This window comes from Macrotis lagotis, chromosome 3 (genome assembly GCF_037893015.1).
Source record: "Macrotis lagotis isolate mMagLag1 chromosome 3, bilby.v1.9.chrom.fasta, whole genome shotgun sequence".
Lineage (NCBI taxonomy): Eukaryota > Metazoa > Chordata > Mammalia > Peramelemorphia > Peramelidae > Macrotis > Macrotis lagotis.
Window position 1 is genome coordinate 102,770,660 of NC_133660.1, and position 16,899 is coordinate 102,787,558.

General features: G+C 34.3%; 1 protein-coding gene across 1 annotated transcript in view; it reads left to right on the forward strand.

Annotated features, from left to right (window-relative positions):
* The window catches only part of FSTL5 (follistatin like 5), a 1,020,077-nt gene that overhangs the window by 524,612 nt on the left and 478,566 nt on the right, over positions 1 to 16,899 (forward strand). The window lies entirely within an intron of this gene.

A 16,899-nucleotide genomic window follows, 5' to 3' on the forward strand; every position in this document is an offset into this window, starting at 1 on the left:
GCTGTGCAGAGACTTGGACTGGCCTGGGCACTGTGCTCATTGTGATGTGGCAGACTTTTCCTGTTGATCTTTCAAGTTGTCCTTGGTAATACATGGCCTGGGATACCACCCCTGGTGCCATGGATCCAGAGAGCACCAGGGACCCAGAAACCCCACCTGTATGACTGGAGCCTGTGCTGTGCTGTGGCCCTTTCCAGACCCAGTGGAACAGACTTTTCCCATGGAACTTCCAAGTTGTCTTGGACCCGAAAATTGTTTCACTCAGTCTTTCTGTGGCTTCTGCCATTCTAGAATTTGGTTATAGTCATTTTTTAAAGGCATTTAGAGTGGTCTGGGGGAGAGTTGCCAGAATTTCCTGCCTTCGCTTTGCCATCTTTACTCCACCTCCTCAGTACATTATAAGGAAAAAAATAACATTTTGTTTTATAAAGTAAGATCAGAATATTACTCCTAGGTATACTTTCTGAGAGTCACCCAGGCAGATTATCAGAAAGAGGTTTGAAAACATCAGCTCTTTTTCCACTTAACATTGTGACATATACAGTTTACGTACTAGTGAGAAGAAATATTTTAATTTGAATTCTTTTATGTAACATATATTCACAAAATTTTAATGAATTTTTGCTGTGATCATTAAATAACTAAAAGAATCTACTTATCAGTTTTCAATTGTAAGTGAATAATTTTTAAATGTATTATAACTTCCTTGTAAACATTCTTTGAATGGTAGCATTTGAAATAGAGTAAATAGGCTATAATTTTCTTAATTTAGAACTATACTTAATTGCAGTTCATAGCCTTGCCCATAAAAAATCTATTTGCCTTGCTTGCTCAATTAAACAAATCAAATCCTTAGAACATCACTCATATTTCCAATTTATGGTGAAGGCAGAGATGTATGTACCTAGCTATTTTCTTGATGGATGTACAATAGATAGACACTCTGCTTTTCTTTAACTATATTGCAGGTGTTCCAGAGTACAATCCATGGTGATTTGGATTTCATTATATTAGTCTTTTGCTTGTTATCTATGGGGCCACTTCTTTCTACTTCAAAAAGAACTTGTAAAATCTGAAATATGGTTGGCCCAACACAGCAAAAAGAAACAAAACAAACAAACAAACAACACTATTACTATTATTGTTTCTTTAACAGGGTTGGCCCAAAGGGGGAATCTACCCTGGGGCATGTAGGTACATTTTTTTTCCTCTTTTCTTCTTTGAATTTTCTATTGCTTTTCTACCACCTCAGTTATTTATATTTTATTATACCTCTTCCATATAACTTCTTATTAATATTAATTAATTAAATTAATAAAAATTTCTATCCACTCATCTGACCTTATCTTGATAATTCTAGAAAGATACAAAGAACCTTGAAAGACTTAGATAGCAAGAATGTCTAATTAGTATTCCATAATGAATCCCAACAGCATGAAAAAATATAAAATTTTGACTTAAGAATCAAATCTACGTGTGAATTTTGTTAGAATATTTGATAATTATATGATTTAGCAAATCTAGGTTTCTGTTTTATAGTGCTAGTGATAAATTGTGTTTTTATTTTCTGAGAAAAGTTAAAGAATTGCCATCCTTCCTTACATTAAGTTCCATTGAATTCCAAAAGTAGATTTTTTTCCCCTAACATGGATAAGGCAACAGTATTGTATTTTCCTAATTTTTTTCTAAACTATAACATATTGGCATTTGACAGACTGATAATTAAAAAAAAATTCCTAATATTGAATCTGACAATAATTGTACTATCACTCCCATTTGTAGGATGCTTTATTTACATACATTATATATGTATATACATATACATATATATATATATATATATATAGCTAGATACAATAAAGTCCTCATATATTCTTATCAAACAATTATTTTCTATCAGGCAGTGAGTTATGATAGCATTTTAGGACAACTTTTCATTTATACACATCTTAATTTCTTTTCTAACACATCAGGTCCAAATTTGAGGCAGTTAAACTTCATCATCTAAAATTCATTAGGCTTTTCTGCCTTTGACCTTACTCTTAATACTAGATGCTTCTTTCAGTCTGCCCTTTAATTCAGTAATCCATGTTCTAATATTAAAACCATCATAATAGTGACAGTTACAATTACTAGGCTAATAATTGGAAATGGGTTTAAAAAACAACAAGAAAATCCACTAGAATATTGACTATGAAAATTTTATTGAATTTGCCTTAAAAGAATATAGAAAAAGTTATTCAGGTTTATTGTAATATTTATTCTTAAAAGATTTCTTTGTCCAAAATAATGTGATCAAGCCATATAAAATTCAAAATGTTCCTGACTCCCCCCACATGCCTCCCCTTGATAAAAAAGGAAAATGGGAGTCAGTGATGTTAAGTGTGGCCTAAGTTATACCTGTATTTGCCAGAGAATTTCACTTATTTTTCCAGGATATAAAGTCATATTTTTTTAATCCACTATTGTCTTTTATTCTGTTTGATAAAATATGCATCTCTAAACTTTAAGTAATCTATTCCCTGGGGACTATGAACTTAAATAAGTAGATATATCACTAATATTGATTTAGTTCATTCTCTATGTATATTCTGTTTAATCTTAATAAGCTAAGTCACATTAGGAATGCAAATTAACAGAGAATATTTGCTTAATGGTTGTAAAAGTCAACTTTTTATTAAACTAAGAATCACTATTTTCTGTCTTTAGGGCTCAAATTTTTAATGTATTCCCATTAGACTTTAAAATGTACTCCTTGATTTTATGTGACTATATATATATATATATATATATATATATATATAATCAAGGCAATGGGATTAAGTGGCTTGCACAAGGCCATACAGGTAGGTAATTATTAGTGCCTGAGGCTGGATTTGAACTCCAGGGCCAGTGCTCTGCACCACCTAGCCACCCCTAATGTGACCATATTTGTAAAATATGAAAAGTTATTCAATATTACCAATAATCAAGCTATTAATATAGTAATAGAAAATTTAGTCTCTATAGTGCTATACATAATAACCATTACCTGCATTAAGAAATATGTTTTGGGGGGGGCAGCTGGGTTGCACAGTGGGTAGAGCATTGGTCCTGGAGTCAGGAGAAACTGAGTTCAAATTTGACCTCAGACACTTAATAATTGCCTGTGTGACCTTGGACAAGTCACTTAACTCCAATTGCCTTAAGTAAATTTGACAAAATTCAAAAAAGAAATGGTCTTTTATATGAAATGGGAAATTATATTTCAATAATCTTTGATAAGCAAGATAATTCTAAGGGGCTTGTGTTGGAAAATACCATTCACATCCAGAAAAGGTACTATGAAATCTGTATGCAGACTATAGCATAATAAGTTCAATTTTTAAAATTTATTTTATGTTTTATTTTTTTTCTCTCATGTTTATTTTTTCCTTTTTTCTGATTCTTCTAAAACATTATTTATATGGAAATATGTTTAACATAATTAAATATATATATATATGTGTGTGTGTATATATATATATATATATATATATATATATATATATATATATATATATATATATATATATTAGATTGAGTGCTGTCAAGAAGTGGGGGGAGGTGACTAGGTGGCACAGTGAATAGAGCACAGGCCCTGGAGTCAGGAGTACCTGAGTTCAAATTCGACCTCAGACAATGATTACCTAGCTGTGTGGCCTTGGGCAAGCCACTTAAACCCATTTGCCTTGCAAAAACATAAAAAAAAATTAAGAAGAGGAGGAAAGGATGGGAGAAAAATGTGGAATTCAGAATCTTATAAAAATTATTGTAACACTGAGAGGATATAAAATCACTGAGTCATGCATTAGAATGGATCATCTAATTTAATCTACTCCCATCTATGCTAGGCAGCTGGGTGAATCAGTAGTCAGATACATGGCCCTTGGAGTGAGAAAGAGCCAAGATCAAACTTGACCACAAATACTAGCTGGGCAAGTCACTTAACCTCTATATGCTTCAGTCCCCAACTGTAAAATAGGAATTATAACAGCATCTACCTCACAGGATTGCTATGAGGATTGAATGAGATGTTTCTTAAGGGCCTTGCCAGGTCTCTGTCAAATGGTCAATGGTATATAAATACTTCATTACTTTATTACTCATGCCCTGATATTTCACATTAAGGTTGGATACAAGAAACAAGTGACTTGCCCAAGATCTGAAAGCTAGAAAAAGACAGCGCCAAGATCTTAACTCAGGTTTTCTGACTTCCAGTACAATGTTCTTTTCAGTAAAATTGCATACTAAATGTAGAGTTAGAGAATTGCTTTGAGAACCTGCATGTTTTTTCAATATTTATCTTCCTTCTGGAGTTAGATTCCAGCTATGAGAATTTAATGTCAGTTGATCTTTATGCTTCAAGAAAACAATAAAGAACTTGAGATATTACCCTCTATATTCAATTTTACTGAGGGTAAAAACATCCTTCATGAGCAACCATGCGTTGTATACCTAATAATTTACAAAGAAAAGTCATTGGGAATAGAGAATTAAATCTAGGGGATTCAGAATACTAAGTTACAATGCAAAGTTTGTTATGAATTGAGCAAAACTGAAATTTTTAGCAAACGGACTTAACAGCAATCTAGCAGATATATCTGAGACTTGGTGGGTATATTCACAACAGTAATATGAAAATGAGATTGTATTATTTAAAAGGAATGGATCACTAGAAAGAATAATTCTAGAGTACAAAGACTGTTGCAATGAAAATCATTAAGACCTGAACTAAAATACTGCCTTAGATACTTAGTAGCAGTGTGATCTTGATTGAGCTTAGGTAACCACTTAGCCTTAATTTCCTCACCTATAAAATGACAATAATAGTAACTTTCCATGTAGGTAATAAGATGATATATAAATATGTATGCAGTATGTGTATGTGTATGTTTTTAAAGGACTTTTAGACCTTAAGCATTTCATATATATATATATATATATATATATACATATATATATATTTGTGTGTATGTGTGTGTGCATATGTATTTATGCATGTGTGTGAGTGTGTAGTAAATGTTGGCTATTTCTATTACCCTGTCCCCATCAGTGATCTCTTTAAATCTAATGTACAAGCATCACCTCTTAGGAAAATTACTTCCAAATCAGTCCTAGATAGTCCTAGACTCTCTCTTGAACTTCACTTATTAACTTCCTATTGGTCATCTGAGACTACATGAATTATAGAAAAACTCAACATGTCTAAAACAGAACTTTTCTTACTCCACTCAATACCTCCTCTTTTCCTAACTTCAACATAAAATAGTTAACATCATGGTTAAGATTGAAATCAAATGAGTAAGAAGTTATTAACAGAGTAGGTACAATAAATGGTCAGTCCTCTAGTCATAAAAAATACATCCCTGAATACTAAATGTAGTCATAGGAATTAGCATTAAAAATCCTGAGGAAACTTTGAGGAAACAAGATAGATACTGGAAAATTGGAAATTATACCATTGGAAATTAGACAAATATCTCATTTTTCACAAAGAGAGTAAGTATAACATAGTAATCATTTAGGCTAGTTTTATTTTGGAGCTGCTTTTGCTACAGTAATAGTTGCTCACATTAAGTTCAATGATTTTCTTTCTGTAACTTATGGGAAAACTGATAAATTTATTCTTTAATCTACCAACAACGGGCTTTATATATTATTGTATATAGTTTAGCCAAAGTGGGATATATCCTTCATGCCACTAACCAATAAACTTTATTAATGGGTCTTCAAAATATATGTACTGGATTTTTCAAAGATTATCAATCCCTGCTGCTCAGTAGATGATTCCTAGTTTCAGTAGACACATAAGAAATGAAGTCCCAGAACCAGTTTAAGATAGATTTAAAAGTCTGATGATAAATATGAAGGGAATGTGACCCAACAGAAATCACAATTCTAGATCTTTAGTTAGATGTCCCATATTCAAATACTGGCCTTGTCACTTACTACATTAAGGTTTTATTATTGGCTTCTTCATCTATATTAAGAGGTTGGAGTAAATGGACCTAAAGACTATTAGTATTTCATATGCAGACCACTACTGATGAAGTGTAGTTAGAAAACATTGAAAGGAATTTAGATATCAGTAAGCCAACAAACATTTATGAAGTTACTACTAAGCCCTGGAGATCGATCTATCTATCTATCTATCTATCTATCTATCTATCTATCTATCTATCTATCTATCCATCTACCTATCTACCTATCTATATCTATCTATCTATCTATCTATCTATCTATCTATCTATCTATCTATATCTATCTATCTATCTATCTATATATATACCTATATGTATATATATACATATATATATATATATATGTATATATATACATAAAGATACAACTTGTCTTCTCAAGGAGCTCACATTCAAATGGGAAAGACAACATGCAAACAACAATGTACAAGCACATTATATATAATTGCAACATCCACAGGCAGAGGTCACTAGAGAATGAAGGGGCATAGAGATGTTAAGAACAGAGAACCTATTTACAAGAACATTATCAATTATCGATCATTCAATGTAGCAAATATTTATTAATTGCCTACATGTATCAAAGATTGTGCTACACTCTGGGAATTCAAATACAGAAGTGAAGCTAACCTTGACCTGGAGGAGCTTATATGACAATGGGACAAAAATCTGAACATATTTATGTCCACACAAAATATATAAAAAATGAACCCAAAATGTTTTGGTAGTGAAGGCAATAGCAACTTGGGAAATAAAAGAAAATTACATTAAATAATAACAAACATATATGAACTAGAGCATCACATATGGTCTATACAAAATATTTTCAATTTTCATTGGAAACAATAGAAAAAGGATGAATAAGGAAAGTCATTGTAATCTATAGAAAATTCAAGATAATCTCTGAATTAGATCATACTAAGTTGGTAATTATAGATTTCTGTATCTTCATATGAAAGAAAAAAAAAGATTAACTGGTCAAGGTGTTGTTCTGCCCCTTGGTAGGAAATATTTAGATATGTTTCCAGAAAATGCTATTTATAACAATGTGACAAATTGAAATATTAAAATTAAATTTTAAAAATCATAATTAAGATTTCAGTTATAGTGTCTTTGAAGAGTTTCAGTTATTTATCATAATCTGATATCAATATACTGATATGCGCTGTGAGGTAAAAAGAATATGTTCAAAATATTTATTTTTTACTACCACTGACAGGAAATGCCATCTTTATGCCATAACCAATCTTCCATCAAGTCTGATTTTGCTCTTATTGATTTTCGTTTTCTTTTCCAATCATACAATGGAAAACCTGATGAAGGACTCAGACCACCTGATTATTACACTTAACATTATCTTTCTTTTCTCATGGATTTTTATCAGTAAAGAATCTCTCCACACAAGTCATCTGGAAGTTGGAAATTTGGAGTGGCAGATATTCGGTAATTATGTATTTGGCCATGCTTCATTTATTTATAATAGTTGAGGCTTCAATTTAGAACTCAGTTATTGTCCATTTATATGGCTTTATGTTATGGAATACTACAGTCTGAAAAATTGAAATTGAAAATTACCTAAAAGGCAATATAGAGACTCACAATGGACATTAATGCTTGATAACACATTTCAGGAATGTTGAATTATGAAATAGTATAAAGGATGTCATTATAGAAATATATGAGCAAAAAAAAGAATATGGGCTGGGAAGGGACTCCAATGAAATATTTTAATCTTGATAAAGATTACTACTAGTACTCTGGATAGAGCCTCTGTGGCAAATTTATGAGGAATATGGAAAGGACTTAGATAAAATGAATAGGGATGAATAGAGTATAAATAGTAAGTGAATTCATATCAGAGTTCAAAGAGCCATCTATATATTTGAAAATTCCAGAAAAGTTGAAACTTTACAAGTAGATTTTTATTTTTCTTAGTTTTAGAAATATACATCTTTTAATATTGGAAGTTTAAAATAAGAATTATTATGTTACTTTGAATAAGGCAATCTTTCTGAGTTCAGTTTCATCAATAAAAAAGGGGTTGATAATAACCGTAAAATTATGCTTTCAGGAATATTGTGAGGTTAATATAAGATAATGTGCAATGAATTTTGCAAACTTTGAAGTTCCACTTAAGTGCTAGCTAGTAGTTTATTATAATTCTGTTGAAGTAATTGAGTATTCTGTGTTTGTCAAAAAAGCATGCTATCATGTACTCAAAATTCACAATGAGAGATGCATTCTTGATTGTGGCCAATGAGGAAATTTCTTTTATTTGACTATGTCTGTTTGTAGGGAGTTTGGGCAGAGAAAGTATTTGTTCTGTTTTATTTAATTTTGGAAATGGAGTTGGACAGAGAAAGAATAAATACTTGATTTTTAATAAAGAAAAAAGTCAATGAACTATGAAAATATAAAATTAAGTAAAAAAAAAAAAGAAAAGAATGATGGGGAATGGAAATTCCCTTCTTTCTTCCATAATAATTATAACTTTTAGATAGTTTGGTGTGTTTGAAGGTCTGGGGAAGATAAGAATTACTTGGTATTTCTCAGCAAGTACAGCACAGATGATTTCAAGAGTCATTCTAGAACTTTGAGGACTGGCGTCAAGTTGGTGGAATCAAGGCAGGACATGCCTGAGCTCTCCCCCAAAATCCCTTTAAATAATGACTCTAAACATTCTAGTGTGGTATAACCCCCCAAACATGAACTGAAAAAATTTTTCCAGCCCAACACAATTTAGAAGATTAGTGGGAAATGTCTGTTGCCCATAGTGAGAAAGGAGCAGAGCGACATTCAAAGCTGTCCAAGAACAGGCAACTAGGCGACTGGGGGGGTGGGTGCGGTAATGGCAGTATTGGCGTTTACAGAACCCTCAGTCCAGAGACTGCCAAGAACAACTTCAAATGTTAGCATTCAGGGAAAAAGTGGAGCACAGCCCAACACAGGCATCAACAGTACAGACCTAGTCCCCAGTGAACCAGAAGTCACTGAATCAGAGGAAGAAGCAGGAGACTGCTTTTGGAATGTGCAGTGCGAAGAAAGTAAAGAGGTTAAGAGATTAAAGGGTATCTTTTCTATCTGTGAGGCAGCATTCTGTTGCTTTGACCACAACTAGATCTGTTTTGGAGTCCTGAGTTGCAGACTCTTCCTAGTAGAGTTTGCTAGTGCAGGAGATTGGGGATGCCCATCACATTTCTAAGGCTGAAAGGAAAACTTGTCAACTACAACCCAGAAAGCAGGGCAAGAGAGTAGTAAAAGGTTATCCTTAAATACTATCACTTTGTGAGAACTGAAAATTGGAGGTCTCTAGAAGTTTCTTTAAAAACAACTGCCAAAAAACCCCAAAGCTTGTGATCGTGTTATCACCCCCACCCCAAGCAGAGTTCTACCTTAACAAAGAGTGAAAATCAAATCATATTTTGGGGAGAATGAGCAAGTAATAGAAGGGAAAAATTTTGACCATAGAAAGTTATTGTGGTGATAAGAAATATGAGAATATAACAAAATTAAACTTCAAAGGCTCAAAATAAAAATATGAATTGGTCTGATGCCATGGAAGTATTTAAAAAGTATTATGAAAATAAAGTTTGGGAGAAAGAGGAAAAACTAAGAAGAGAATTGAGAGTGATGCAAGAAATTGTGAAAACTAAATCAGCAGCTTGGTGGAGACATAAAAAATAGTGAAGGAAATGACATCTTAAAAACCAGACTAACTCTAGAGAAGCATGGAATGAGTTACAGGATCTGATACTGAGCAAAAGGAGTAGAATCAAGAGAACAATGTACATATCAACAATAACATTATGAGAAGAAAAACCTTGCTGGATGCAGCTCCTCTCAGCAGTACAGAGAGCTAGGACAACCCTATTAGACCAGCTAAGGAGCAATGTTATCCCCATTCATAGGAAGAAAAACAAAGCAAAACAAAAAAAAAAAAAAACTCTTTCAGAATCTGATGAACACTTTATAAGATTATCTATTATGAATCTCTTCCCCTTAATCCTAATTCATCATACTGAAAATTACTACTCTGTAAACATGTTTATCAAAAATATGTATGCACAATATTAATCTGGCTTTTCTCCACTGAGGGGAAGGGGGGAGGAAGGGAGGGTAGAAGGAAATTTTGGAACTTAAAAATATACATAAGGATGAATGTTGAAAAATTAAAAAATAAATAAATAAATCCAAGAAAAATAGACTGGACCAAATGGAAAAAGAAGTACAAAAAGCCAATGAGGAGAAGAATGCCTTAAAAAAGTAGAATTGGCCAAATGAAAAAGGATGTACAAAAGTTTGCTGAAGAAAGTAATTTCTTAAAATACAGAATGGGACAAAGAGAACCTAAAGACTTTATAGGAAGTGAAGAAACAATAAAACAAAAACAAATGAATGAAAATTAGAAGACAGCATGAACTATTTTGATGTAAATAAACAACTGACTTGGAATATAGATCCAGGATAGATAATTTAAAAATTGTTAAACTACCTGTAAGCCATGACAAATAAAAGAGCCTAGACATCATCTTGCAGGAAATATTCTAGGAAAACTATCCTGAAGCAGTTCTAGAAGCAGAGGGTAAAATAGAAATTGAAATAATTCACCCATTACCTATCGAAAGAGATCGCAAATGAAAATGCCCAAGGGATAACAGAGTTAAATTTCAGAGTTCCTAGACCAAGGAAAAAATATTGCAAGCAGCCAGAAAGAAACAATCGACAGCTTCTACACTAAGGAATCACAGGGATTAGAATATGATAATCCATAAGCAAATGAACTTGGATTTCAACCAAGGATCAGTTAACCAGCAACATTGGTATACTCTTTCAGGGGAAAAGATGGTCATTTCATGAAATAAAGGGACTTTCAAACTTTCCTGATGAAAAGAACAAAGGTAAACAGAAAATCTGATCTTCAAACACTAGACTCAAGGGCAGATGAAAGGCAAATCATAAGGGTCTTGAGGTACTTAAGGTTTCTTTTTTATGGGGGGGAGCGTTTTCTTTAACAATGTAATTATTATGGAAATGTTTATACATTTTTAATCTGTATCAAATTGCTTACTTGGAGTAGGAAGAAGAGATAGAATTGGAAACAACATTTTTTTATGAATGCTCAAACTTGTTTTTACATGTAACCATGGAAAATGAAAGAAAATTCAAAAGAAAGTCATTCCAGCCTCCTCACAGGATCCATGAATATAATTGTGACCTCAGCAGCTTCTAGACTGGGAAAGAGAAGCAGTTGGGTACTATCCATGATAGTGGTATAAATATTTTCTAAGTTTTGACATTCTTTTGAAAAAGGTCCTTTGGGGAAAAGATTATAGTTAATTATAGGCTCACAAGTTGGGTTTATTTTCATTTTTAAATGCTGTAAGGGTAAAATATCCATTGGTATAACTCATAAAAAAAGATGTATCGAGGGGGCGGAGCCAAGATGGCGACAAGAAGGGATACAGTCTTAGGAGCTCTCTGATTAAAATTCATCAGCTAAGGACTCTAACTAAACTTTCGAGAGACAGAACCCACAAAGGGACCCAGTGAGGCAGTACTCCTACTCAAGGTAACCTGGAAAAGAGCAGAAAGGCTCTGCTCCCTGGTATCGTGGCCCACCAGAGCCAAAGAACTTCAGCCTGCCAGAGGCAGCCCCAGGGCGCTGGGAGTCTCAGCTCACAGCAGCGGGGGGAGTCTCCTGAGCTGCGCCCCCGAGGAGTACTGGGCACAAAGTGGGGGAACAGCGGGGGACCTCTGCCAGACCGAGCACGTGGAGCCCAGCTCTCAGGGCACACAGCCAGCAGCATGGTCTTTCCCCAGCACTGATCTAGGAAACAGAAGCAGGCAGAGCCAGTAAGCAGGAGCCCCCAGGGAATGAGCCCATTGAGCTGAGGGAGGGGAGTGAAGAGAGACTGCAGATCTCTGTCCTCTGCCTCTGGAACAGGACTCTGGGGCTCTGACACCACATTCAGATCCTGATCGCAGTATAGGCCCCCCCCCCCATAGAACAGCAGGGACCCCCACCTCAGCCCTGTGGCAGAGGGAGGTGCTTATGGTCATTCACAGACCAGGAGAAAGGACAGAGCCTCACACACTGAGACCCTTGTGGGAGTGTCCCAAAAGCTCAGGAAGCACCCCTAAAACCAGGCCCAGGCTGGGAAAATGAGCAAGCAGAGAAACAAAAGGAAGACTATTGAGAATTATTTTGCAAATGAGCCCAAGAAGGATCAAAATACTTAGTCTGAATATGAGGAAGCACAAGCTCCTGCATCTAAAGACTCCAAGAAAACAGAAATTGGGCTCAGGCTATGACAGAGCTCAAAAAAGACTGAAAATCAAATGAGGGAGTTGGAAGAAAAACTGGGAAAAGAAAGGAGAGAGATGCAGGGAAAACATGAAAATGAAGTCAGCAGCTTAGTCAAGGAAATCCAAAAAAATGCTGAAGAAAACAGCATGCTAAAAACCAGCTTAGGTCAAATGGATAAAACAGTTCAAAAAGTTAATTAGGAGAAGAATGGTTTAAAAAGAAAAATTGGCCAGATGGAAAAAGAGATAAGAAAACTCTCTGAGGAGAACAAATCCTTCAGACAAAGAATAGAATACAGGGAGATTGATGAATTTAACAGAAATCAGGAATCAATAATTCAAAACAAAAAAAATGAAAAATTTAGAAGAAAATGTGAAATATCTCATTGGAAAAAACAACTGATATGGAAAACAGACTTAGGAAAGATAATTTTAAAATTATTGGAATACCTGAAAGTCAAGATCAGGAAAAGAGCCTTGACATCATTTACAAAGAATTTACTACAGGAAAATTGCCCTGATATTCTAGAAGCAGAGGGCAAAATAGAAATGGTGAGAATCCACCAATCCCTCCGAGAAAGAGATCCCAAAAAACCAACCCCTAGGAATATTATAGCCAAGTTCCAGAACTCCCAAGTCAAAGAGAAAATATTACAAGCAGCCAGAAGGACACAGTTCAAATATTGTGGAGCTGCAGTCAGGATCACACAGGACTTAAGAGCAACTACATTGGAAGCTCTTAGGGCTTGGAATACAATATACCTGAACGCAAAACAGCTTAGAATGCAGCCAAGAATGAACTACCCAGCAAGGCTGAATGTCCTCTTCTAGGGAAAAAAGATGGACTTTCAATGAACCAGGGGAAATTCAAATGTTCCTTTTGGAATGGCCAGAGCTGCACAGGTTTGATCTTCAGACACAAGACTCAGGTGAAGCATGGAGATTGGAGGAGAGGGGAGGAATATGAGGGACTTAATGAGGCTGAACTGCATGTATTCCTGCATAGAAAAATGACACTGATAATACTCATATGAACCTTCTCAGTTAATAGAGCAGGTAGAGAGAGCTTTTATAGTTGAAGCACAGGAGAAAGCTGAATTCAAAGATAAAATATGGTGTAAAAATGGAGTCAATAGAAAAAAAGGGACATGGAATGGGAGAAAGAAAAAGGGGGGGGGAATAGTCCAAGATATTTCACATAAGATTTTTTTTATTACAATGAGCTATTGCAATGATATGGAAGTGGGGAGGCAAGGGGGAATGAGGGAACCTTTTCTCTCATCAGAGATGGCTAGGAGAGGCAACGGCATATATACTCAATGGGGTATAGACATATGGAGTAAGAAGGAGCGGGGAGCAGGTGGAAGGGGTGGGGATGTCAATAAAGCAGGCGATGATGGACCATGGGGCGAGAGTGGACAGATATAACACATTTTCTTTCTTACTTCTTGCAAGAGGCTGGGATTGGAAGGCCTGCCCAGGACTACAGGGGCAGGTGGATTCTGGGCCTAAGGGATGGTATGGGGGCTCAGGGCTTCTTGGCCCCAGGACCAGGGATCTGTCTGCTGTGCCACTCAGCTACCCTACAGCAGATTCAGAGTGAAAGGAGAGAGAAAATATAGTACATGGTAGTAGAGAAATAAGAAAGGGGGGAGTTGAGATCAGCAATGGCAAAGGTGGAAAAATAAGGAAATAACTTTTGTGATGGACTTATCATAAAGAACGAGATCCACCCATGACAGAGTTGTTGGTGTTGGAACAAAGACTCAAGCACACTTTTTGTTATTATTATTTGGGGGCGGGTGCAGGGAAAGTGGAGCTGGATGGCCTGCCTGGGGCCACATAGTGGGGTGATCTTTGGGTGTCTGGGGCCGGATTTGAACCCAGGTGCTCCTGGCTCAACAGCCAATGCTCTGTCTGCCACCCAGCCACCCCTACTATTATTACTATTTTATTTTATTTTGGGTCTTTTTTTTCTTTCTTTTTTTTTTTTTTGTTTTCTGTAGGGCAGTGGGGATCAGGTGGCTTGCATGTCACACGGCTGGGTGATAGTTGGGTTTACGAGGCTAGATATGGACTCGAGTGCTCGTGGCTCCAGGGCTGGTCCCTCGTCCATTGTGCCACCTGGCCATACCTACAATTATTACTATTATTTTTTTTTATTTTAATTTCTTTCTCTCCCCTTTACTTTTTTCACCCAAGCAAGTCTATCTATATTCATGGGGGAGGAGGGGTATTTTGTTTACTTGTAAACAAGAATATTTTATTAATGTAAAAAAAAAGTACAAAATTAGAATTAAAAAATAAATTTAAAAAAAGATGTATCATTATTATTCATTTTCAGTTGATAATGGTTATTGTTCTTAGATACTAAGGAAAATATTTATTGAGAGAAAATCCTCATTTATTTGAAATAACCTCCAAAAAAGTCTCTTAATTTATTTTATTTTCATAAAAACATCAATATGAACAATGAAAAAACTTAAATATATAATGCTGAATACTAGAGAAAGAAATGACAAATTTCTATATTTTCACCAAGAAATCCCTGTGGATAATAATTCATGGGGTCATAAAGATTCAGACAACTGAACATGAAAAATTATAAAAATAATAGTAAATATAATTATTGGATTTATGACTTTTCTTTCCTTTTTCTATATTACTTATATGGAGGACTGAAGTTGTTAAGTTGTACCAATTAAATGGAAAGTTTTCACCTAAAAATGACCAAATTAAACTAATATGCTCTATCCTGTAAAAAATAAACATCTCTGAAATATGTAGAAGCATTCACATGTCTCCTGACTGACTTGATTTTAATAATCCACAGAATCATCATATTAAGTATTCATTACTCTCCTACATGACCAACACTGTGCTTAAGATAGGAACGTGTCAGAGATATATGCAAAATTTTCAAGTGACATAGTCTTCCATATACCTTCTTCATATGCCATCTATTGATTGCCAAGATCAACCTAATCTGAACATACATAAATCAGGGTGGGGATTTAGAAAATGGTAGAAAATGGAATTCCCCTTTTTCCTGGATGAAGGTAAGAGGCAAAACTATGCTAAAGGTATACTTTCTGGAAAGTTTAAGTCAGATTCTGGAAATGAGATTTTATCAATTTTTGGAATTCCCAATCTGGATATTTTCTTATTTTAGTGTAATTATGTGCAAAGACAATAGTTGTCTTAGTCTTAGAAATTTGTTTTAGAGTATTGAGACATTAAGTGACTTGCATATCAATTCTCAGCTATCATTAATAAAAGGAGCTGGCAAATGTTTAATTACTACTTGGTTGTCAGGCAGCATTATGACATACTGGATAAAGCACGAGACATGGAGTCAGGAACTATGTTTTCAAATCTAGTCTCATAAACTTACTTTCTGTGTGTGTGCTTGGACATGTCATATAACTTGAATTTACCACAGTTTTCACAAGTATAAAATGAAAATATTATAACACTTATTGAAGGGTTATGAGAATCACATTAAACCATATTTGTAAAGATATTAACACAGTGTTTGACACATAGCAGACACCATATAACTGCTAGTTTTTGTTGTTACTATGATTATTAATCAGAATATTCCCCAAAATATATAAACAATATTTTTTATTATGATTTAAATATTTTATTTGTTTTTGTACTACACAAAATGGTAGTTTCAACCAGTCCTTTTTTTTGCAAGGTTTTGAGTTTTACAATTTTTCTCCTTCCCTACCTTTGCTCCCCACTATCCCCAAAAGAAAACAATTTGATATAGGCTTTATATTTGTAATCATATTAATCATTGATCAAAATTGAACATTTTTTGAGTGAAGAATTGGATCCAAAAGGAAGAAAGAAAAATATTAGAGATAGCATAATTACATAATACATTAAACAACTTTTGAAAATTGAAGATAAAAGCTTTTATAATATACTTTTAAGTGTATTACTGATATTTTCTTCATCATTTTCTTAAGGATAGATAATCAACAAAATAATAAATAAAACCCTGTTTTGTACCTTTGCCAATTACCCAGATATATATGCTCACCATTTTTATTTAATATTTGACTCTCAGCTATCTACAAGCAGTTCTGGAATATCACCATGACTATTTCAATACACTGTGTGATGTTGACTCTTAAAGTTACAAATAAAAGTTTTAAAAAATTGCCTCTTAATTTGAGCCCCATTTCAGTCAAGAGAAATTTAAAAAGTAGATATGAGGTTTAAAGAAACTAAAGATGTTCATAGAATACCGTATAAACCCTGTTGCATTGTGTCCTAACTTCTTTATCATTGCTTTTTTTGTTGTTGCTAAAGATAGAATACCAAGAGAGGAGAAAGGATTTTTTTTCTCCCATAATCTAATAAATTAGAATATTAGAATATCCGCTAGTCTTATGGAACCCTTAGGATACTCACAGAGATAACCTCTGCCATAAAGGAACTTTTTTAAGCCCTCCAGTCACACCGCACAATAGATCAACACTTAATGCAGAATAGAATTGTGGCCAATATCTATGTATATGTATCAGTAAAGAAAAATAAGGTAGGATATTGTCATGTTAACCAATTCGATTTCAAT